At 46.2% G+C, this 24,956-nt stretch overlaps 1 pseudogene; it reads left to right on the top strand.

The window, feature by feature from the left end:
* The first annotated feature begins 459 nt into the window (after positions 1-459).
* Positions 460-24,956, top strand: part of LOC103637440 (uncharacterized) — a 41,015-nt pseudogene continuing 16,518 nt past the window's right edge.

Here is a 24,956-nt window from a genome sequence, read left to right as displayed (position 1 = left end):
GCGCGTATATATGTACTCCAGTTCACCATCTTGGAATACAATCAATCATTCACACATTTACATGGTATCTATCGCGGTTCCGATCCGCTTCGCTTCCGCAACCTTAACCAACGCCCACCGCCGATCCGATCGCCACCACCGTCGCTGACCTCACGTCGTCGGGTGTGTCGCCGGTCTCATCGCCCGCGCTGCCGATCTAATCGCCTGCCCCGTAGCTGCCCTCGGCAACGGGAGCGGCCACCGATCCGTTCCTGCATCCGCTGTTCGCGCACAGGATTTCCGCCGCCAATCGCGCGCAGGACTTCTGGCGCCGTCCCGAGCCTCATCGCACGCAGAACTTCCGCCGCCGTCCAGAGCCTCATCGCGCGCAGGATTTCCGCCGAACGCGCGGGCGCGTGACTTCCGCCGCCGTCCCGTGCCGAATGCGCGGGCACGTGACCTCCGCCGTCGTCTCGTGCCATGCGTGACCTCCGCCGCCGTCCCGTGCCGAACGCGCGGGCACGTGACCTCCGCCGTCGTCCCAAGCCGAACGCGCGGGCACGTGACCTCCGCCGTCGTCCCAAGCCGAACGTGCGGGCGCGTGTCTTCCACCGCCATCCCGTCCCGTCCCGTACGCGCGGGCGCGTCCTCACCCGGGCGCGTGTCTTCCGCCGCCGTCCCATCCCGTACGCGTGGGCACGTCCTCACCCGAGCGCGCAGGTGTGTGTGCACCAACATGCGACCGCTCCCATGGCGGACGACGACGACGACGCGACTGCCGCCGAAGCCGAACCCGTGCCGAGGACGAGCTCCGTACCGAAGCGGCACGCTTCCGCGCTGTAGCCCTCAACAACTTCGAAGCCGCCCATGAGGCTATCTGGGCACAGGCCACTGCCCCCACCGTCGTCGTCAACGTCAAGGCACTGATCCCCATCATCCTCGACAAGGCTACCAACACCTACATCAAATGGCGCGACATGTTCCTCACCGTGCTCGGCAAGTACGCCCTTACCCCGCACGTCCTCGACGACGCGACACATCCCGATCGCCCCATTTGGGTCCAGACGAATTGCGTCGTCTTGTCATAGATTTTCGCCACCATCTCCAGCGACCTCCAGCAGTCGCTCGTGATCCGCCCGCGCCCCGCACGCGAGGTGTGGTGCTACCTTGAGGACAAATTCCTCGACCAGAAGGAGTCTCGTGCCCTTCTCCTGGAAACACAGTTCCGCAACCTCCACCAAGACTCCATGACGATCACCATCTTTTGCCGCAAGTTGGAGACCATGGCTACGTCTCTCGTCGAATTCGGTGATCCCATCGGTGATCGCCAGATGGTGCTCACCCACCTTCACGGACTCAGTGGTAAATTCCGTCACATGGTGTCTATTTTGAAGATTGAAAGTCGCCTAGCGGGGGGTGAATAGGCAAATCTAAAATTTATAAACTTTAAGCACAACTACAAGCCGGGGTTAGCGTTAGAAATATAATCAAGTCCGAAAGAGAGGGCAAAAACAAATCACAAGCAAATAGCGAGAGTGATACGATGATTTGTTTTACCGAGGTTCGGTTCTTGCAAACCTACTCCCCGTTGAGGTGGTCACAAAGACCGGGTCTCTTTCAACCCTTTCCCTCTCTCAAACGGTCACTTAAACCGAGTGAGCTTTTCTTCTCAATCAGTTGGGACACTTAGTCCCCACAAGGACCACCACACAATTTGTGTCTCTTGCTTTGATTACAAATGTCTTGGGAACAAGAAATAGGGAAGAAGAAAAGCGATCCAAGCGCAAGAGCTCAAAGAACACGGGCAAAACTCTCTCTTCTAGTCACTAATTGCTTTGAGTGGAATTGGGACTTGGAGAGGCTTTGATTCAATCTAATTGTGTCTTGTATTGAATGCACTAGCTCTTGTATTGAATGTGTTGGCTAAAAACTTGGATGCCTTGAAGTGTGGTGGTTGGGGGGTATTTATAGCCCCAACCACCAAAGTGGCCGTTGGGGAGGCTGTCTGTCGCGGGCGCACCGGACAGTCCGGTGCGCTAGCTACATCACCCAACTGTTAGGGTTCGACCGTTGGAGCTCTGACAGGTGGGGCCACCGGACAGTTCGATGGTGCACCGGACAGTCACTGTTCATTGTCCGGTGCGCCTTCTGGCGCCTGCTCTGACTCTGCGCGTGCTGTCCGCGCACTGTTCACGCACTGTTCACTTTTGCAGACGATCGTTGGCGCTGTTAGCCGTTGCTCCGCATGGCACACTGGATAGTCCAGTGCTACACCGGACAGTCCAGTGAATTATAGCGGAGTGGCTCCCCAAATTCCCGAAGCTCGACAGTTTGAGTGAATTCTCCCTGGTGCACCGGACAATCCGGTGCGCCAGACCAGGGCAGCCTTCGGTTGGTTTTGCTCCTTTCTATTTGAACCTTTTCTTTTATCTTTGTATTGGTTTGTTGTGAACCTTTGGCACCTATAGAACTTATAATCTAGAGCAAACTATTTAGTCCAATTATTTGTGTTGGGCAATTCAACCACCAAAATCATTTAGAAAAAGGTTTGGTCCTATTTCCCTTTCAATCTCCCCCTTTTTGGTGATTGATGCCAACACAAACCAAAGCAAATATACAAGTGCAGAATTGAACTAGTTTGCATAAGGTAAGTGCAAAGGTTACTTGGAATTAAACCAATTTATATTTGCATAGGATATGCATGGATTGCTTTCTTTATTTTAACATTTTGGACCACGCTTGCACCACTTGTTTTGTTTTGGCAAACTTTTTGGAAATTCTTTTCAAAGTCATTTTACAAATAGTCAAAGGTATATGAATAAGATTTCGCAAAGCATTTTCAAGATTTGAAATTTTCTCCCCTGTTTCAAATGCTTTTTCTTTGTCTAAACAAAACTCCCCCTCAATGAAATTCTCCTCTTAGTGTTCAAGAGGGTTTTAGATATTAATTTTGAAGGAGGTCATACCAATTTGAAATTATGTCAAAAATAAGATACCAATTGAAAAACTTCTTTAATACCAATTGAAAGACTACATTTACACATTTTTGAAATTGGTGGTGGTGCGGTCCTTTTGCTTTGGGCTAATACTTTCTCCCCCTTTGGCATGAATCGCCAAAAACGGATACTTTGTGAGTGAAATATAAGTCTTTTTTCAAACTTTCTCCCCCTTTGGTAAATAATATAGGAGTGAAGAATTATACCAAGGTTGGAGAGCGATGCGGAGTGACGGTGAAGGATAAATAATATGATGGAGTGGAGTGGAAGCCTTGTCTTCGCCGAGGACTCCATTTCCCTTTCAATCTATGACTTAGCATGAAATACACTTGAAAACCACATTAGTCATAGCACATGAAAGAGATACGATCAAATGTATATAATTGAGCTATGTGTGCAAAGTATCAATCAAAATTCCTAGAATCAAGAATGTTTAGCTCATGCCTAAGTTTGGTAAAAGTTTTCTCATCTAATGGCTTGGTAAAGATATCGGCTAATTGTTCTTTGGTGCTAACATAAGCAATCTCGATATCCCCCCTTTGTTGGTGATCCCTCAAAAAGTGATACCGAATGGCTATGTGCTTAGTGCGGCTGTGCTCAACGGGATTATCCGCCATGCGGATTGCACTCTCATTATCACATAGGAGAGGAACATTGGTTAATTTATAGCCATAGTCCCTAAGGGTTTGCCTCATCCAAAGCAATTGCGCGCAACAATGGCCTGCGGCAATGTACTCGGCTTCGGTGGTAGAAAGAGCTACTGAATTTTGTTTCTTTGAAGCCCAAGACACCAGGGATCTTCCCAAGAACTGACAAGTCCCTGATGTGCTCTTTCTATCAATTTTACACCCTTCCCAATCAGCATCTGAGTAACCTATTAAATCAAAAGTGGATCCCTTGGGTACCAAAGGCCAAACTTAGGTGTATGAACTAAATATCTCAATATTCGTTTCACGGCCCTAAGGTGAACTTCCTTAGGATCGACTTGGAATACTGCACACATGCATACGGAAAGCATAATATCCGGTCGAGATGCACATAAATAAAGTAGAGATCCTATCATCGACTGATATACCTTTTGATCTACGGATTTACCTCCTGTGTCGAGGTCGAGATGCCCATTGGTTCCCATGGGTGTCTTGATGGGCTTGGCATCCTTCATCCCAAACTTGGTGAGTATGTCTTGAATGTACTTCGTTTGACTGATGAAGGTGCCCTCTTGGAGTTGCTTCACTTGAAATCCTAAGAAATACTTCAAATCCCCCATCATAGACATCTCGAATTTTTGAACCATAATCCTACTAAACTCTTCACAAGTAGATTTGTTAGTAGACCCAAATATGATATCATCGACATAAATTTGGCATACAAACAAATCATTTGCAATTGTTTTAGTAAAGAGAGTAGGATCGGCTTTGTCGACTTTGAAGCCATTAGCGATAAGAAAATCTCTTAGGCATTCATACCATGCTCTTGGGGCTTGCTTGAGCCCATAAAGCGCCTTAGAGAGTTTGTAAACATGGTTAGGGTACTCACTATCTTCAAAGCCGAGAGGTTGCTCAACATAGACCTCCTCCTTGATTGGTCCATTGAGGAAGGCACTTTTCACGTCCATTTGGTAAAGCTTAAAGCCATGGTAAGTAGCATAGGCAAGTAATATACGAATTGACTCAAGCCTACCTACGGGTGCATAGGTTTCACCAAAATCCAAACCTTCGACTTGTGAATAACCCTTGGCCACAAGTCGGGCTTTGTTCCTTGTCACCACACCATGCTCATCTTGCTTGTTGCGGAAAACCCACTTGGTTCCTACAACATTTTGATTAGGACATGGAAAAAAGATGACATACCTCATTCCTCGTGAAATTGTTGAGTTCCTCTTGCATCGCCAACACCCAATCCGAATCCCTTAATGCGTCTTCCACCCTGTATGGCTCAATAGAAGACACAAAAGAGTAATGTTCACAAAAATGAGCGACACGAGATCGAGTGGTTACCCCCTTAAAATATCGTCGAGGATGGAGTTCACGGGGTGATCTCGTTGTATCGCTTGGTGGACTCTTGGGTGTGGCGGTCTTGGACCCTCATCATCTTCCTTGTCTTGATCATTGGCATCTCCCCCTTGATCATTGTCCTCCTCTTGAGGTGGCTTTTCTTGATCTTCATTTTCATCATCTTGAGCTTGATCGTCATCTTGGGTTGGTGGAGATGCTTGATTTGAAGATGATGGTTGATCTTGTGCTTGTGGAGGCTCTTTGGATTCCTTAGGACACACATCCCTAATGGACATGTTCCTTAGCGCGACACACGGAGCCTCTTCATCATCTAGCTCATCAAGATAACCTTGCTCTACTTGAGAGCCGTTAGTCTCATCAAACACAATGTCACAAGAAACTTCAACTAGTCCAGTGGACTTGTTAAAGACTCTATACGCCCTTGTGTTTGAATCATATCCTAGTAAAAAGCCTTCTACATCCTTAGGAGCAAATTTAGATTTTCTACCTCTTTTAACAAGAATAAAGCATTTGCTACCAAAGACTCTAAAATATGAAACATTGGGCTTTTTACCGGTTAGGAGTTCATATGATGTCTTCTTGAGGATTCGGTGAAGGTAGAGATGGTTGATGGCGTAGCAAGCGGTGTTGATTGCTTCCGCCCAAAACCGGTCCGAAGTCTTGTATTCATCAAGCATGGTCCTCGCCATGTCAAGTAGAGTTCTATTCTTCCTCTCCACTACACCATTTTGTTGTGGTGTGTAGGGAGAAGAGAACTCATGCTTGATGCCCTCATCCTCAAGAAAGCCTTCTATTTGTGAGTTCTTGAACTCTGTCCCGTTGTCGCTTCTAATCTTTTTTTATCCTTAAGTCGAACTCATTTTGAGCTCGTCTTAAGAATCCCTTTAAGGTCTCTTGGGTTTGGAATTTTTCCTGCAAAAAGAACACCCAAGTGAAGCGAGAATAATCATCCACAATAACTAGATAGTACTTACTCCCGCCGATGCTTATGTAAGCGATCAGGCCGAATAGGTCCATGTGGAGTAGCTTAAGCGGCCTATCGGTCGTCATGATGTTCTTGTGTGGATGATGAACACCAACTTGCTTTCCTGCTTGGCATGCGCTACAAACCCTGTCTTTCTCAAAATGAACATTTGTTAGTCCTAAAATGTGTTCTCCCTTTAGAAGTTTGTGAAGATTCTTCATCCCAACATGGGCTAGTTGGCGATGCCAGAGCCAACCCATATTAGTCTTAGCAATTAAGCAAGTGTCGAGTTCAGCTCTATTGAAATCAACTAAATATAGCTGACCCTCTAACACTCCCTTAAATGTTATTGAATCATCACTTCTTCTAAAGACAGTAACACCTACGTTAGTAAATAGACAGTTGTAGCTCATATTGCATAATTGAGAAACAGAAAGCAAATTGTAATCTAAAGAATCTACAAGAAAAACATTGGAAATAGAATGGTCAGGTGATATAGCAATTTTACCAAGTCCTTTGACCAAACCTTGATTTTCATCCCCGAATGTGATAGCTCTTTGGGGATCATGGTTTTTCTCGTAGGAGGAGAACATCCTTTTCTCCCCAGTCATGTGGTTTGTGCATCTGCTATCAATTATCCAACTTGAGCCCTCGGATGCATAAACCTACAAAACAAGTTTAGGCCTTATTCTTAGGTACCCAAACGGTCTTGGGTCCTTTGACATTAGAAACAAGCACCTTGGGTACCCAAACACAAGTCTTTGAGCCCTTGTGTTTGGCCCCAACATATTTGGCAACTACTTTGCCTGATTTGTTAGTTAAAACATATGAAGCATCAAAAGTATTAAATGAAATAATAGGCTCATTTGATGCAATAGGAGTTTTCTTTTTAGGCAATTTATCATGAGTGGATTGCCTAGAACTAGATATCTCACTCTTATACATAAAAGCATGATGAGAGCCAGAGTGAGACTTCCTAGAATGAATTCTCCTAATTTTGTGCTCGGGATAACCACAGGGAATAAAAAACCCTCGTTATCCTGAGCCATGGGAGCTTACCCTTAACAAAGTTAGATAATTTCTTAGGGGCATTAAGCTTGACATTGTCTCCCTGTTGGAAGCCAATGCCATCCTTAATGTCTGGGCGTCTCCCACTATAGAGCATACTTCTAGCAAATTTAAATTTTTCATTTTCTAAGTCATGCTCATTAATCTTAGCACGAAGTTGAGATATGTGATCATTTTGTTGTTTAATTAAAGCTAGGTGATCATGTATAGCATCAACATTAATATCTCTACATCTAGTGCAAATAGTAACATGCTCAATGGTAGACGTAGAGGGTTTGCAAGCATTTAATTCATCAATCTTAGCATGTAAAATAGCATTCTCATTTCTAAGATTGGAAATAGAAATATTGCAAACATTTAAATCTTTAGCCTTAGCAATTATTTTTCATTCTCAATTTTAAGGCTAGAGAGTGATGCATTCAACTTGTCAATCTTAGTAATCAAACTAGCATTATCATTTCTAAGACTAACAATTGAATCATCACAAACATCTAACTTCTCAACCTTAGCAATTAATTTTGCATTTTCATTTCCAAGGTTTGAGATAATATCATGGCAAGTGCTTAGCTCACTAGTCAATTTTTCACACTTTTCTACTTCCTGAGCATAAGCATTTTTAACCTTAACATGCTTCTTATTTTCCTTAATAAGGAAGTCCTCTTGGCTATCCAAGAGTTCATCCTTCTCATGAATAGCTCCTATCAATTCATTTAACTTTTCTTTTTGTTGCATGTTGAGGTTGGCAAAAAGGGCAAGCAAATTATCCTCATCATCACTAGAGTTCTCCTCATCACTAGATGTTGCATATTTAGTGGAGGCTCTAGATTTTACCTTCTTTTTGCCGTCCTTTGCCATGAGGCCCTTGTGGTCGACGTTAGGGAAGAGGAGACCCTTGTTGACGACGATGTTGGCGGCGTCCTCGTCAAAGGAGGAGTCGGTGGAGCTCTCGTCGGAGTCCCACTCCCTACAAACATGGGCATCGCCGCCCTTCTTCTTGTAGTATCTCTTTTTCTCCTTCTTCTTCCCTCTCTTGTCGTCGCCCCTGTCACTGTCACTAGAAATAAGACATTTTGCTATAAAGTGACCGGGCTTACCACACTTGTAGCAAACCTTCTTGCAACGGGGTTTGTAGTCTCTCCCCTTCCGTTGCTTGAGGATTTGACGAAAGCTTTTGATGATTAAAGCCATCTCCTCATTGTCGAGCTTGGAGGCGTCGATGGGGATGCTACTTGACGTAGACTCTTCTTTCTTCTCCCCCGTCGCTTTGAAGGCGATGGGTTGCACCTCGATTGTGGAGGTGGCGCCTCGCTCGATGATTTGTTTGGAGCCTTTGATCATTAACTCAAAGCTCACAAACTTTCCTAACACTTCCTCGGGAGACATTAGCTTGTATCTAGGATCACCATGAATTAACTGTACTTGAGTAGGATTAAGAAAAACGAGTGATCTAAGAATAACCTTGTGAAAGGGAAATGTGCTTTTGGGCCATTTCTAAGTATTTTGGTGATCAAGTGCCAACACAAATGGTTTAAGTGTGAAACTATGCCAAATGGTGGAAGAAGTGCATATGAACACAAAGGTATGATTCTAGACTTAGTACATTGGTTTTTGTGTACTAACATATTTGTCTAAATGCTAGAATCAGAGAAAAGACAAAAGGGAATTGTCTTGACTGTGTAGTCAAGACTTTGCTCGGTCTGGGTGCACCGGACTGTCCGGTGGTGCACCGGACAGTGTCCGGTGCGCCAGGCTGGCGCTGATCAACTGGCCGCTCTCGGGAACTGAACGACGGCGTACGTCTAAAATTCACCGGACTGTCCGGTGGTGCACCGGACTGTCCGATGAGCCAACGGTCGGCCGCGCCAACGATCGGCCGCGCAATCCGCGCGTGACGCGTGGCCGAGCCAACGGTCTGATGGGGGCACCGGACTGTCCAGTGTGCACCGGACAGTGTCCGATGCGCCAACGGCTCCAAATCTCCAACGGTCGGCTGCGCCAGAATAGGAAAGCAATCAGCACCGGACAATGTCCGGTGGTGCACCGGACTGTCCGGTGCGCCACCCGATAGAAGGCAAGAATTGCCTTCCTGGATTGCTCTCAACGGCTCCTTGCTGCCTTGGGGCTATAAAATGGACCCCTAGGCGCATGGAGGAGGACACCAAGCATACTCTAAGCATTCTTGATCATTCACACTCCGTCTTTGCGCACTCGATTGGCATTCTTAGTGATTTGAGCTCCGTTCTAGTGGTGAACCTTGTGTTATTCATTTGAGCTCAAGTCTTGGCTGTGTGTGTGCGTATTGCTGTGGATTTGTGTGTGTTGCTTCCCTCCCTTACTCTAGTGCTTTCACTTTGATCCTTATTGTAAGGGCGAGAGACTCCAAGTTGTGGAGATTCCTCACAAACGGGAAAGAGTAAAGAAAGAAGAACACCGTGGTATTCAAGTTGATCATTGGATCACTTGAGAGGAGTTGAGTGCAACTCTCGTCCATTGGGATGCCACAACGTGGAATAGGCAAGTGTTATACTTGGCCGAACCACGGGATAAATCCTCGTGTCTCTTGTGCTTGTTCTCACTGTGTCTATTGTGTTTCATAAGAGCTCTCCTTTAGCCACTTGATTTCATTGTGCTAACTCTTAATCAAGTTTTATGGCTTTAAGTTTTAAATTTTTATAGGATCACCTATTCACCCCCCCTCTAGGTGCTCTCAATTGGTATCGGAGCCGTTCTCTTCAAGAAAGGGACTAATCGCCCGAAGAGATGGATCCGAAGGGAAAGGGATGGTGGTCAACGACAATGAGAAGAAGGAATCCATCTTCAACGAGCCAAGGGACGACAAAGCCAATGACTCCGGCTCGAGTCAAAAGAAGAAGGATGGAAAGAAGAAGAGGCACATCAAGAAGATTGTCTACTACGACAGCGACGAATCTTCCTCTTCTCAAAAGGACGACGAATATGAGGAGAAAAAGAAAACGGTTAACTCGAACTTTTCTTTCGATTATTCTCGTATTCCACATAATTCCAATGCTCATTTGCTTTCCATTCCACTTGGTAAACCTCCACACTTTGATGGAGAGGACTACGGATTTTCGAGTCACAAAATGCGTAGTCACTTGTTCTCTCTTCATCCAAGTATATGGGAGATAGTAGAAAATGGAATGCGATTTGATAGTTTGGATAACTCCATGTTTATCAATGAACAAATCCATAAAAATGCACAAGTGACTACTGTTCTTTTAGCATCCTTGTGCAGGAAGAGTACAATAAGGTGAGCGGCTTGGACAATGCCAAGCAGATTTGGGACACCCTCAAGATCTCGCATGAGGGAACGACGCCACCATGCTCACCAAGATGGAGTTGGTGGAAGGCGAACTAGGAAGGTTTGCGATGATCAGGGGAGAGGAGCCAACTCAAACGTACAATAGGCTCAAGACCCTGGTCAACAAAATAAGAAGCTATGGAAGCACGAGATGGATGGACCACGATGTCATCCGACTTATGCTAAGGTCCTTCACTGTCCTTGATCCTCATCTTGTAAACTCTATTCGTGAGAATCCCAGGTACATCAAGATGACGCCCGAGGAAATACTCGGAAAGTTTGTAAGCGGTCGAATGATGATCAAGGAGGCAAGATATGTTGATGAGGCGTTGAATGGACCAATCCACGAGCCTCAAACTGTTGCTCTCAAAGCAACAAGTAGTAGGGAAGCGCTACCTAGCAAGGTGGCGCAAGTTGAGGCGGCCGGGCTAAATGAGGACGAAATGGCCCTCATCATCAAGCGCTTCAAGATGGCGCCCAAAGGTCGCAAGGAGCATCCCAACAAGAGCAAGACGAAGGGAAAGCGCTCCTGCTTCAAGTGTGGTAAGATTGGTCACTTTATTGCTAACTATCCCGAAAATGATAGTGACCAGGAACAAGGAAAGATCGAAAAGAGGGAAAAGAAGAAGACCTACAAAAAGGCGAAGGGCAAGGCACACCTTGGAAAGGAGTGGGATTCGGATTGCTCCTCGTCCGACTCCGACAACGAAGGACTCGCCGCCTCAGCCTTCAACAAGTCGGCTCTCTTCCCCAATGAGCATCACACCTGCCTCATGGCAAAGGAGAAGAAAGTAAGTACTAGAAGTACCATTACGTATGCTTCTTCATGTGATGATGAGTCTAGTGATGATGAAGTAGACTACGCTAGTTTATTCAAAGGTTTAGATAGAACTAAAATTGATAAGATCAATGAATTAATTGATGCTTTAAATGAGAAGAATAGATTGTTAGAGAAGCAAGAGGATCTTTTATATGAAGAGCATGATAAATTTGTTAGTGCGCAAAATTCTCTTGCTCTAGAAGTTAAAAGAAATGAAATGCTTTCATGTGAATTATCTACATGCCATGAATCTATTTCTAGCTTAAAAAGTATTAATGATGACTTGAATGCTAAGTTATAAGTAGCTAATAAATCTAGCTCATGCATTGATCATATAGTAATTTGTAATAGGTGTAAGGATTTTAATATTGATGCATGTGTGGAGCACCTTACTTCTATTGCAAAATTAAATGGTGAAGTGGCTAGTCTTAATGCCCAACTTAAGACTAGCAAAAATGATTTTGATAAACTAAAATTTGCAAGGGATGCCTATACTATTGGTAAACACCCCTCTATTAAGGATGGGCTTGGTTTTCGAAGGGAAGCCAAGAACTTAACAAGTCATAAGGCTTCCATCTCCGCCAAGGAAAAAGGGAAGGCCCCTATGGCAAATAGTAGTAAAAAGAACCATGCTTTTATGTATCATGATAGAAAGTTTTCTAGAAATGTTCATTATGATAGGAGTTACAATGCTTATAACTCACATGCCATGTTTGCGTCTAGTTCCAATTTTAATGGTAGGCCTAAGAGAAATTTTGTGTCTCATGCTCCTAGGAAAGTGTTTTATGAATCTACCACTATGTTTCATACTTGCAATGCTAAGTTTGTTCTTTCATGTAAAAATGAAAGAGTAATTGCTAAAAAGGTAGGGGCCAAATGCAAGGGAGATAAGACTTGCATTTGGGTCCCTAAGGCTATTGTAACTAACCTTGTAGGACCCAACAAGAGTTGGGTACCTAAAACCCAAGCCTAATTTGCCTTGCAGGTTTATGCATCCGGGGGCTCAAGCTGGATTATCGACAACGGATGCACAAACCACATGACGGGGGAGAAGAAGATGTTCACCTCCTACGTCAAGAACAAAGATTCCCAAGATTCAATCATATTCGGTGACAGGAATCAAGGCAAGGTTAAAGGACTAGGAAAGATTGCTATTTCATCCGAGCACTCCATTTCTAATGTGTTTTTAGTTGAGTCGCTCGGGTATAACTTGTTGTCCGTTAGTCAACTTTGTAATATTAGTTATAATTGCTTATTCACAAATGTAGATGTGTCTGTCTTTAGAAGGAGTGATGGTTCATTATCTTTTAAGGGTGTACTAGATGGCAAACTTTATTTAGTTGATTTTGCAAAAGAGGAGGCCGGTCTAGATGCATGCTTAATTGCTAAGACTAGGATGGGCTGGCTGTGGCATCGCCGTCTAGCACATGTGGGGATGAAGAACCTTCACAAACTTCTAAAGGGAGAACATGTGTTAGGTCTAACAAATGTAACTTTCAAAAAAGATAGACCTTGTGCAGCTTGTCAAGCAGGTAAACAAGTGGGAAACGCTCATCACAGCAAGAACGTGATGACCACATCAAGACCCCTAGAGCTGCTGCATATGGACCTCTTCGGACCCGTCGCCTACCTTAGCATCGGGGGAAGTAAGTATGGTTTAGTAATTGTTGATGATTTTTCCTGCTTCACTTGGGTATTCTTTTTGCAGGATAAATCTGAAACCCAAGGGACCCTCAAGTGCTTCCTAAGGAGAGCTCAAAATGAGTTTGAGCTCAAAGTCAAAAAGATAAGGAGCGACAACAGGTCTGAGTTCAAGAACCTTCAAGTGGAGGAGTACCTTGAGGAGGAAGGAATCAAGCACGAGTTCTCCGCTGCCTACACACCACAGCAAAACGGTGTGGTAGAGAGGAAGAACGGGACGCTCATCGACATGGCGAGGACGATGCTTGGAGAGTTCAAGACGCCCGAGCGGTTTTGGTCGGAAGCCGTGAACACGGCTTGCCACGCCATAAATCGGGTCTACCTTCATCGCCTCCTCAAGAAAACGTCGTACGAACTTCGAACCGGTAACAAACCCAACGTTTCATATTTTCGTGTATTTGGGAGTAAATGCTACATTCTAGTGAAGAAAGGTAGGAATTCTAAATTTGCCCCCAAAGCTGTAGAAGGGTTTTTGTTAGGTTATGACTCAAATACAAAGGCGTATAGAGTCTTCAACAAATCATCGGGATTGGTTGAAATCTCTAGCGATGTTGTATTTGATGAGACTAATGGCTCTCCAAGAGAGCAAGTTGATTTTGATGATGTAGATGAAGAAGATGTTCCAACGGTCGCCATACTGAAGCGTCCCGATCCTTTGGGACTCAAATGTGATACAATTACTAGTCCCAGGAGGCTAGTAAACACATTCCTTACTTCAAATAGTACAGAGTTTAGATAAATTTATTACAATACCGGGGTACAAGCTCGAGAGAGAGCCAAATAGAGAAGCGTAGTAGGAAAATACACTAGCCCAAGCCACAGGCAGAACTGGGTGCAGACACATCCCTCTTAATCAAGCATAGCAGAAAAGAAGTCCTCGGCTGCTGAAAAACATAAATAAATCTGGGTGAATACACTAGGTATTCCGCAAGCCCACCCCGCTCCCGTAGAGAGAAAGAGACCTATGATGTACATGCTCAATTTGGTGGAGTTGTAGTCACTCATCATTTTCTTAGAGAGAGGCAGTTGCTTGAAGGTTTTCCCATGATATTATAAGTAACCAAAAACTCAACCACCACTGAGCTTCCCGCTCCAGTGGCTTTGTTTCTTCTTCAAAACCCTTTTAAACACACCTTTTTCTTTGTTAAGAAATTTAGAGAAAAAGTTCTAATTGCCATACCATACCAGACCCATCCATACCAGTGGACACGGACTATTCGAATAGATTTCAACTCTGCGCAGAGGGGTACACTTTACCCACTAGCCCGGTTTCTGCGATCTCACCGTCGCGAGACCCGAATGCCGGATCTCTTTCCTTACTCGTGCATCCTAACCTTAACGGTTATCCGGAAGGAGTCAGGCCACCACCATGCCCAAACCGGACAAAACTTTCCCCCTCCTTATCCTCCCGGTGCTCCCCAGCCTTCTTAACCCTGGGGTCGGACCACACGAGTTCAGATTGAGTGACTGCCCACACAGTCTCGAGTGGTTGTACGACAAAGGAGTACAGGTAGTGAAATTGACAAACCGGTCCTTATATGAGGGGACAATCCTTCTGCTCACGCCTAAACCAGCTGAGCTAACACCTTAGGCCCTCCCCTAAACCAGGGAGTCCCTGATCATCCCACTCCCAGGGTGATGAGGGTGAGCACCCTTCATCGCAAAACTTTTCAAGAAGAGACTTTATTAGGGGAAACACTTTGCCCTTCTTTCCAAACCACATTACGTACCCAGAAAGTATATGATAATGCGGGCCATCTCTCACTCACAATGCAATATTTCCCCGTGATTCCCGGCCTAGGCAGTAGTAGAGAGAATAGGTAATTTATGCATCAAGGGAAGGATGGACTTGCCTTCGTCGAAGCTTTCCTGGCACAGAAGTCCTACTTCCGGAAGTTCGGGCTCTGGTCCCTCTTCCGGGGCTACGGGTTCCGGATCAACGATCCCCGCTTCTTCTAGGAAAACAGGCAATAAAACAATACATCAACAGGGATTTACAAATTATAGTGTGTCATTTTCTAACATCAATGTTGTATGAGATCCTTAGAAATTATTTGGATAATTTTTGGTGCATAAAATATTGAAGAATACTAATTAAATGGAAAAAGGGGGTGGAAAAGAAAAGGAGAAGGGATTTCCCCTTATCTGGGCTGGGGGCAAGAATTCTGGCCCACCCCGGGCGCGAGCGCGCGCGCTGAGGCGCTTTCGGCCCAGCGGCGGCCCACGAGCGGGGGAACGGCGCGGCCGTGGGAGGGGGGGTGACGGTGTTGCGCAGGGCCCGCTTGCCAGCGAGAGGGGGGGAGAGAAGGAACGGCGTTACGGTTGACGGGGGGGGGGGGGTGAACCGGCCGTCCGCGGGGGAGGACCGGCCGCCGGTGAGCTCGGCGGTGGTTCGCCGCCGGTGGCCCGGTTCTAGGACAATGCGCCGGTGTCTTAGCACGGGGAGGGGATGGCAGACCTAGAGGTGGGCTCAATTGGGTCAGAGGAGGTCGGGAGGGGGCTGCCCGCGGGGAGGTGGCGGAGCTCCGCGGCGGGGATCGCCGTCGGTGAGCTCTGGGCGAGCAATCGGGGTGGGGGAGTGATGTATTGTGTTTGCGGCAAAGTGGGGAAGCTTCTAGGCTAGCTTAATCGCTTGCTGGGCCAACCGAGAGGGAGAGAGAGGAGAGGGGAGGAACTCACCGGAGAGAAGGAAGATGACGGCGCTCCCCGAATTGGGCTCGGGCGAGGGGAGGAGGGTAGCGGTCGAGGCTGGTGCGAGGAAGACGGGGTTCGGGGCGAGCTTTTTATAGGCGCGCGGGGGCGAGGGGAGCGGTGGAGCTCTGAAAGGGAAATGTGCCCTTGGGCCATTTCTAAGTATTTTGGTGATTGAGTGCAAACACAAGGGCCTAAATGTGAATTTATGTACATGGATGAACAAGGTGAAAATCATGAAGTAAAGGTATGTTTCTAAGCCTTAGTACATTGGTTTTAAGTACTAATATATTTGTCTAAGTGTTAGAAACAGAAAGAAGAAGAATAGAGAAAAGGAGAAGGGACTTGGCTGTGTGCTGTCAAGACCCAGCTCGGTCTGGAGCACCGGACTGTCCGGTGTGCACCGGACAGTGTCCGGTGCGCCAGGCTGGCGAGACTCGAACTGGCCGCTCTCGGGAAATTGGCCGGCGGCGTACGGCTAAAATTCACCGGACTGTCCGGTGTGCACCGGACTGTCCGGTGAGCCAACGGTCGGCCAGGGCCAACGGTCGGCCGCGCAATCCGCGCGGGACACGTGGCCGAGCCAACGGTCGGAAGACGGCACCGGACTGTCCGGTGTGCACCGGACATGTCCGGTGCGCCAACAGCGCCAGATCTGCCAACGGTCTGCAACGGTCGTCTTCGCCGTTTAAGGAAACAAATCGGGCACCGGACAGTGTCCGGTGTGCACCGGACTGTCCGGTGCCCCCGACGACAGAAGGCAAGGATGGCCTTCCGGATTTGCTCTCAACGACTCCTAGCTGCCTTGGGGCTATAAAAGGAGCCCCTAGGCGCATGGAGGACACACACAAGCAACCTTTGAGCATTCTTGATCATCCACACTAAGTCTCTGCGCATTCGTTTGTGTTTCTAAGTGATTCGAGCTCTGTTCTAAGTGAGAACTCTGAGATAGTCTTGTGAGCTCGATTCTTGGCCGTGTGTGTGCGCTTTTGCTGTGGATTTGTGTGTGTTGCTTCCCTCCCTTACTCTGTGTTTCATTTGTGATCATATACTTGTAAGGGCAAGAGACTCCAATTTGTGGAGATTCCTTGCAAACGGGATAGTGAAAGGAAAACAAAACACCGTGGTATTCAAGTGGGTCTTTGGACCGCTTGAGAGGGGTTGATTGCAACCCTCGTCCGTTAGGACGCCACAACGTGGAGTAGGCAAGCGTTGGTCTTGGCCGAACCACGGGATAAAACCACTGTGTCACTCTGTGCTTGATTCTCTTGTGGTACTGTGTTTTGTTAAGATTGTTGAGACTTCACCTTAGCCACTTGGCAATAATCGTGCTAACACTTAACAAGTTTTTGTGGCTTAAGTTTGAAGTTTTTACAGGATCACCTATTCACCCCCCCCCCCTCTAGGTGCTCTCAATTGGTATCAGAGCCGTTCTCTTCAAGAAAGGGACTAACCACCCGAAGAGATGGATCCTAAGGGGAAGGGAATTGTGATCAACGACAAGGAGAAGGAGTCCTTCGTCAACGAGCCAAGGGATGACAAGTCCAATGACTCGGGCTCGGGCCACAAGCGAAGAGATGGGAAGAAGAAGAAGACAAGACGCATCAAGGAGATCGTCTACTACGACAGCGATGAGTCCTCTTCTTCCCAAAAGGACGACGACTACGACAAACAAAGGAAACCGGTTAATTCTAACTTTTCTTTTGACTACTCTCGTATTCCGCATAGTTCAAATTCACATTTGCTTTCCATTCCACTCGGCAAGCCCCCACACTTTGATGGGGAGGACTACGGATTTTGGAGCCACAAAATGCGTAGTCACCTATTCTCTCTCCATCCTAGCATATGGGAGATTGTAGATAGTGGAATGCACTTTAATAGTTCGGATAGTCCTATATTCATTAATGAGCAAATCCATAAGAATGCACAAGCTACTACTGTTCTTCTAGCCTCATTGTGCAGGGATGAATATAATAAAGTGAGTGGCTTGGATAACGCCAAGCAAATCTGGGATACCCTCAAGATCTCTCATGAGGGAAATGACGCTACCTTGCTCACCAAAATGGAGTTGGTGGAGGGCGAGCTTGGACGGTTCGCGATGATAAGGGGCGAGGAGCCAACTCAAACATACAACCGGCTCAAGACCCTTGTCAACAAAATAAGGAGCTACGGAAGCACGCGATGGACGGACCACGACGTCGTCCGACTAATGCTCAGGTCCTTTACCGTTCTTGATCCTCATTTGGTGAATAATATTCGTGAGAATCCCAGGTACACCAAAATGTCGCCCGAAGAAGTACTAGGAAAATTCGTCAGCGGGCGAATGATGATCAAGGAGGCAAGGTATGTGGACGACGCCTTGAATGGACCGATCAACGAGCCGCAACCTTTTGCTCTCAAAGCCACAGGGAACAAGGAGGCGCTACCCAGCAAGGTGGCGCAAATTGAGGCGGCCGGTCTTAATGAAGAAGAAATGGCCCTCATTATCAAGAGATTCAAGACGGTGCTAAAGGGTCGCAATGGACAGCCGAGCAAGACTAAGACCAAGGGGAAGCGATCATGCTTCAAATGCGGTAAGCTTGGTCATTTTATTGCTAACTGTCCTGATAATGATAGTGACCAGGAAAAGGGGAACAAGAGGGAAAAGAAGAAGCATTACAAGAAGGCAAAGGGCGAGGCGCATCTAGGCAAGGAGTGGGACTCGGATTGCTCCTCGTCCGACTCCGACAATGAAGGACTCGCCGCCACCGCCTTCAACAAATCAACCCTCTTCCCCAACGAGCGTCACACATGCCTTATGGCAAGAGAGAAGAAGGTATGTACTCGCAACTCTACCTATGCTTCTTCAAGTGAGGACGAATCTAGTGATGAGGATGAAGTAGATTATTCATGTTTGTTCAAGGGCTTAGATAGATCTAAGATAGACAAAATTAATGAATTAATTGATGCCTTGAATGAAAAGAATATACTTTTAGAAAAGCAAGAGGATTTGCTGTATGAAGAGCATGATAAATTTGTTGAGGCACAAAAATCCTATGCTTTAGAAGTTAAGAGAAATGAAATGCTTTCTTTTGAACTATCTACTTGTCATGAAACCATTTCTACTTTGAAAGGTGTCAACAATGATTTAAATGCTAAATTAGAAGTAGCAAACAAATCCAATTCTTGTGTAGAACATGTTGAAATTTGTACTAGGTGTAAAGACTTTGACATTAATGCTTGTAGTGAACACCTAGTTTCAATTTCCAAGCTTAATGATGAACTGGCTAGTCTTAATGCTCAACTTAAGACTAGCAAGAATGATTTCGATAAGCTAAAATTTGCAAGGGATGCCTACACAATTGATAGACACCCCTCAATTAAGGATGGACTTGGCTTCAAGAGAGAAGCTAAGAACTTAACAAGCCATAAGGCTCCCATTCCCGCCAAGGAGAAAGGGAAGGCCCCTATGGCTACTAGTGCTAAAAGGAACCATGCATTTTTGTATCATGATAGAAGACAAACTAGAAATGTAAGTCATGATGCTTATGATTCATATGTTTATGATTCTCATACCATGTTTGCTCCTAGTTCCTCTTATGTGTATGATAGAAATGTTACTAGGAGAAATGTTGTTCCTAAAAGAAATGCTATTCATCATGTGCCTAGAAGGAATGTTATTCATGCTCCTAGGAAAATAGCAAATGAACCTTCCACAATTTATTATGCTTTAAATGCTTCCTTTGCTATTTGTAGAAAGGATAAGAAAATTGTTGCTAGGAAGTTAGGGGCAAAATGCAAGGGGGACAAAACTTGCATTTGGGTCCCTAAGGATATTTGCACTAACCTTGTAGGACCCAACATGAGTTGGGTACCTAAGACCCAAGCCTAAATTTGCCTTGCAGGTTTATGCATCCGGGGGTTCAAGCTGGATTATTGATAGCGGATGCACAAACCATATGACGGGGGAGAAGAAGATGTTCACCTCCTACGTCAAGAATAAGGATTCCCAAGATTCAATCATATTCGGTGATGGGAATCAAGGCAAGGTAAAAGGGTTAGGTAAAATTGCAATTTCTAATGAGCACTCTATCTCTAATGTGTTTTTAGTAGAGTCACTAGGATATAATTTACTATCTGTTAGTCAATTGTGCAATATGGGATATAACTGTCTGTTTACAAATATAGATGTGTCTGTCTTTAGAAGAAGTGATGGTTCACTAGCTTTTAAGGGTGTATTAGACGGCAAACTTTATTTAGTTGATTTTGCAAAAGAAGAGGCCGGTCTAGATGCATGCTTAATGGCTAAGACTTGCATGGGCTGGCTGTGGCATCGCCGCTTAGCACATGTGGGGATGAAGAACCTTCACAAGCTTCTAAAGGGAGAACACGTGATAGGTCTAACCAATGTTCAATTCGAAAAAGATAGACCTTGTGCAGCTTGTCAAGCAGGGAAACAAGTGGGAGGAGCGCATCACAGCAAGAATGTGATGACCACTTCAAGACCCCTGGAGCTGCTGCATATGGACCTCTTCGGACCCGTCGCCTATCTAAGCATAGGGGGAAGTAAGTATGGTTTAGTTATTGTTGATGATTTTTCCCGCTTCACTTGGGTGTTCTTTTTGCAGGATAAGTCTGAAACCCAAGGGACCCTCAAACGCTTCCTCAGGAGAGCTCAAAATGAGTTTGAGCTCAAAGTGAAAAAGATAAGAAGCGACAACGGGTCCGAGTTCAAGAACCTTCAAGTGGAGGAGTTCCTTGAAGAGGAAGGGATCAAGCACGAGTTCTCCGCTCCCTACACACCACAGCAAAATGGTGTGGTAGAGAGGAAGAACAGGACGCTCATCGACATGGCGAGGACGATGCTAGGAGAGTTCAAGACCCCCGAGTGCTTTTGGACGGAAGCCGTGAACACGGCGTGCCACGCCATCAACAGGGTCTACCTTCATCGCCTCCTCAAGAAGACGTCGTATGAGCTACTAACCGGTAACAAACCCAATGTATCGTACTTTCGTGTATTTGGGAGTAAATGCTACATTCTAGTAAAGAAGGGTAGAAATTCTAAGTTTGCTCCCAAAGCTGTAGAAGGGTTTTTATTAGGTTATGACTCAAATACAAAGGCGTATAGAGTCTTCAACAAATCATCGGGTTTGGTTGAAGTCTCTAGCGACGTTGTATTTGATGAGACTAATGGCTCTCCAAGAGAGCAAGTTGTTGATTGTGATGATGTAGATGAAGAAGATGTTCCGACGGCCGCTATACGGACCATGGCGATTGGAGAAGTACGGCCACAGGAACAAGATGAACGAGATCAACCTTCTTCCTCAACTATGGTGCAACCCCCAACCAAAGATGACGAACAGGTACCTCAAGTGGAGGCGCTTGATCAAGGGGGAGCACAAGATGATCAAGTGATAGAGGAAGAAGCGCAACCGGCACCTCCAACTCAAGTTCGAGCGATGATTCAAAGGGATCATCCCGTCGACCAAATTCTGGGTGACATTAGCAAGGGAGTAACTACTCGATCTCGATTAGTTAATTTTTGTGAGCATTACTCCTTTGTCTCTTCTATTGAGCCTTTCAGGGTAGAAGAGGCCTTGCTAGATCCGGACTGGGTGTTGGCCATGCAAGAGGAGTTAAACAACTTCAAGCGCAATGAAGTTTGGACACTGGTGCCTCGTCCGAAGCAAAATGTTGTGGGAACCAAGTGGGTGTTCCGCAACAAACAGGACGAGCACGGGGTGGTGACGAGGAACAAGGCTCGACTTGTGGCAAAAGGTTATGCCCAAGTCGCAGGTTTGGATTTCGAGGAGACTTTTGCTCCTGTGGCTAGGCTAGAATCAATTCGTATCTTGCTAGCATATGCCGCTCACCATTCTTTCAGGTTGTTTCAAATGGATGTGAAGAGCGCCTTCCTCAACGGGCCAATCAAGGAGGAGGTGTACGTGGAGCAACCCCCTGGCTTCGAGGATGAACGGTACCCCGACCATGTGTGTAAGCTCTCTAAGGCGCTCTATGGACTTAAGCAAGCCCCAAGAGCATGGTATGAATGCCTTAGAGATTTCTTAATTGCTAATGCTTTCAAGGTTGGGAAAGCCGATCCAACTCTTTTTACTAAGACTTGTAATGGTGATTTGTTTGTGTGCCAAATTTATGTCGATGACATAATATTTGGTTCTACTAACCAAAAGTCTTGTGAAGAGTTTAGCAGGGTGATGACGCAGAAATTCGAGATGTCGATGATGGGCGAGTTGAACTACTTCCTTGGGTTCCAAGTGAAGCAACTCAAGGACGGCACCTTCATCTCCCAAACGAAGTACACGCAAGATCTGCTAAAGCGGTTTGGGATGAAGGACGCCAAGCCCGCAAAGACTCCGATGGGGACCGACGGACACACCGACCTCAACAAAGGAGGTAAGTCCGTTGATCAAAAAGCATACCGGTCAATGATAGGTTCTTTGCTTTACTTATGTGCTAGTAGACCGGATATTATGCTTAGCGTATGCATGTGTGCTAGATTTCAATCCGATCCTAAGGAGTGTCACTTAGTGGCGGTGAAGCGAATTCTTAGATATTTGGTTGCTACGCCTTGCTTCGGGCTCTGGTATCCAAAGGGGTCTACCTTTGACTTAGTTGGATACTCAGACTCCGACTATGCTGGATGTAAGGTCGATAGGAAGAGTACATCGGGGACGTGCCAATTCTTAGGAAGGTCCCTGGTGTCTTGGAACTCTAAGAAACAAACTTCCGTTGCCCTATCCACCGCTGAGGCCGAGTATGTTGCCGCAGGACAGTGTTGCGCGCAACTACTTTGGATGAGGCAAACCCTTAGGGACTTTGGCTACAATCTGAGCAAAGTCCCACTCCTATGTGATAATGAGAGTGCTATCCGCATGGCGGAAAATCCTGTTGAACACAGCCGCACAAAGCACATAGACATCCGGCATCACTTTTTGAGAGACCACCAGCAAAAGGGAGATATCGAAGTGTTTCATGTTAGCACCGAGAACCAGCTAGCCGATATCTTCACTAAGCCTCTAGATGAGAAGACCTTTTGCAGGTTGCGTAGTGAGCTAAATGTCTTAGATTCGCGGAACCTGGATTGAATTGTAGCATACATGTAGTTATGTTTTTGATCATGTTCCTTTTTGCATTATGTTGCTTATTATGGTGCTCAAGTTGTACAAACACTCCCTGGACCTCACAAGTCCGTTGCAAAGTGATGCACATGTGTAGGGGGAGATGTGTTACAACTTGACCCTTTAAGACTAACCATGTGCTTGAGTTTGATAATTTAGTCTCGAAGGAGGATTGAAAGGGAAAGGTGGACTTGGACCATGAAAGACTTCCACTGCACTCCGATGAGAGGGTAACTTATTCCAAGTCCATCTCATTAAATCTTATTGCCATTTGCTCTTAATTGAAGACTTTGGTGAGGCAATGGGGTTAACGGGCCAAGATTGATCCTGTTTTGGTGCTTGATGCCAAAGGGGGAGAAAATAAAGGCCAAAGTGATAAATGGATCAGCTACCACTTGAGAGATTTTGAAAATAGTAGAATAGAGTTTTTGTTTTGTCAAAAGCTTTTATTGTCTCTTATTGTCTCTAGAGTTTTTGTTTTGTCAAAAGCTTTTATTGTCTCTTATTGTCTCTATTTTCAAAAGTTGGCTTCTTGTGGGGAGAAGTGTTGATTATGGGAAAAAGGGGGAGTTTTTGAAATCTTTGATCAATCTCTTTTGGAATGACTCTCTTTATACTTCAACATGTGTGTTTGACTTAGAGATAGAGATTTGAGTTTGATTTGCAAAAACAAACCAAGTGGTGGCAAAGGATGATCCATATATGCCAAAATTGAATAAAACCAATTTGAGTTTTTATTTAAAGTGATTTTGCACTTGTTCTAGTTGCTTTATATTGTGTTGGCATAAATCACCAAAAAGGGGGAGATTGAAAGGGAAATGTGCCCTTGGGCCATTTCTAAGTATTTTGGTGATTGAGTGCAAACACAAGGGCCTAAATGTGAATTTATGTACATGGATGAACAAGGTGAAAATCATGAAGTAAAGGTATGTTTCTAAGCCTTAGTACATTGGTTTTAAGTACTAATATATTTGTCTAAGTGTTAGAAACAGAAAGAAGAAGAATAGAGAAAAGGAGAAGGGACTTGGCTGTGTGCTGTCAAGACCCAGCTCGGTCTGGAGCACCGGACTGTCCGGTGTGCACCGGACAGTGTCCGGTGCGCCAGGCTGGCGAGACTCGAACTGGCCGCTCTCGGGAAATTGGCCGGCGGCGTACGGCTAAAATTCACCGGACTGTCCGGTGTGCACCGGACTGTCCGGTGAGCCAACGGTCGGCCAGGGCCAACGGTCGGCCGCGCAATCCGCGCGGGACACGTGGCCGAGCCAACGGTCGGAAGACGGCACCGGACTGTCCGGTGTGCACCGGACATGTCCGGTGCGCCAACAGCGCCAGATCTGCCAACGGTCTGCAACGGTCGTCTTCGCCGTTTAAGGAAACAAATTGGGCACCGGACAGTGTCCGGTGTGCACCGGACTGTCCGGTGCCCCCGACGACAGAAGGCAAGGATGGCCTTCCGGATTTGCTCTCAACGACTCCTAGCTGCCTTGGGGCTATAAAAGGAGCCCCTAGGCGCATGGAGGACACACACAAGCAACCTTTGAGCATTCTTGATCATCCACACTAAGTCTCTGCGCATTCGTTTGTGTTTCTAAGTGATTCGAGCTCTGTTCTAAGTGAGAACTCTGAGATAGTCTTGTGAGCTCGATTCTTGGCCGTGTGTGTGCGCTTTTGCTGTGGATTTGTGTGTGTTGCTTCCCTCCCTTACTCTGTGTTTCATTTGTGATCATATACTTGTAAGGGCAAGAGACTCCAATTTGTGGAGATTCCTTGCAAACGGGATAGTGAAAGGAAAACAAAACACCGTGGTATTCAAGTGGGTCTTTGGACCGCTTGAGAGGGGTTGATTGCAACCCTCGTCCGTTGGGACGCCACAACGTGGAGTAGGCAAGCGTTGGTCTTGGCCGAACCACGGGATAAAACCACTGTGTCACTCTGTGCTTGATTCTCTTGTGGTACTGTGTTTTGTTAAGATTGTTGAGACTTCACCTTAGCCACTTGGCAATAATCGTGCTAACACTTAACAAGTTTTTGTGGCTTAAGTTTGAAGTTTTTACAGGATCACCTATTCACCCCCCCTCTAGGTGCTCTCAAGCTCCCTGACTCCGGCGAGCTTCCCGGTGCCGCCATTAATGGCGCACAGCGCCGCCGAGGGGACGCTACGGCGGGGCGGTACTGGAGAGGACGCTGGTCAAGGGAAGGAGGACGGAGCGGTGCCAAACTTTCCTGTGCGGCGAGGAGACGGCGGTGAAGAGACGGCGGTGAAGGACGGCGGTGAAGGGACGGCG

The sequence above is a fragment of the Zea mays genome, chromosome 8, assembly GCF_902167145.1.
Source record: "Zea mays cultivar B73 chromosome 8, Zm-B73-REFERENCE-NAM-5.0, whole genome shotgun sequence".
Classification (NCBI taxonomy): domain Eukaryota; kingdom Viridiplantae; phylum Streptophyta; class Magnoliopsida; order Poales; family Poaceae; genus Zea; species Zea mays.
This window is presented reverse-complemented; position numbering and strand designations above follow the sequence as displayed.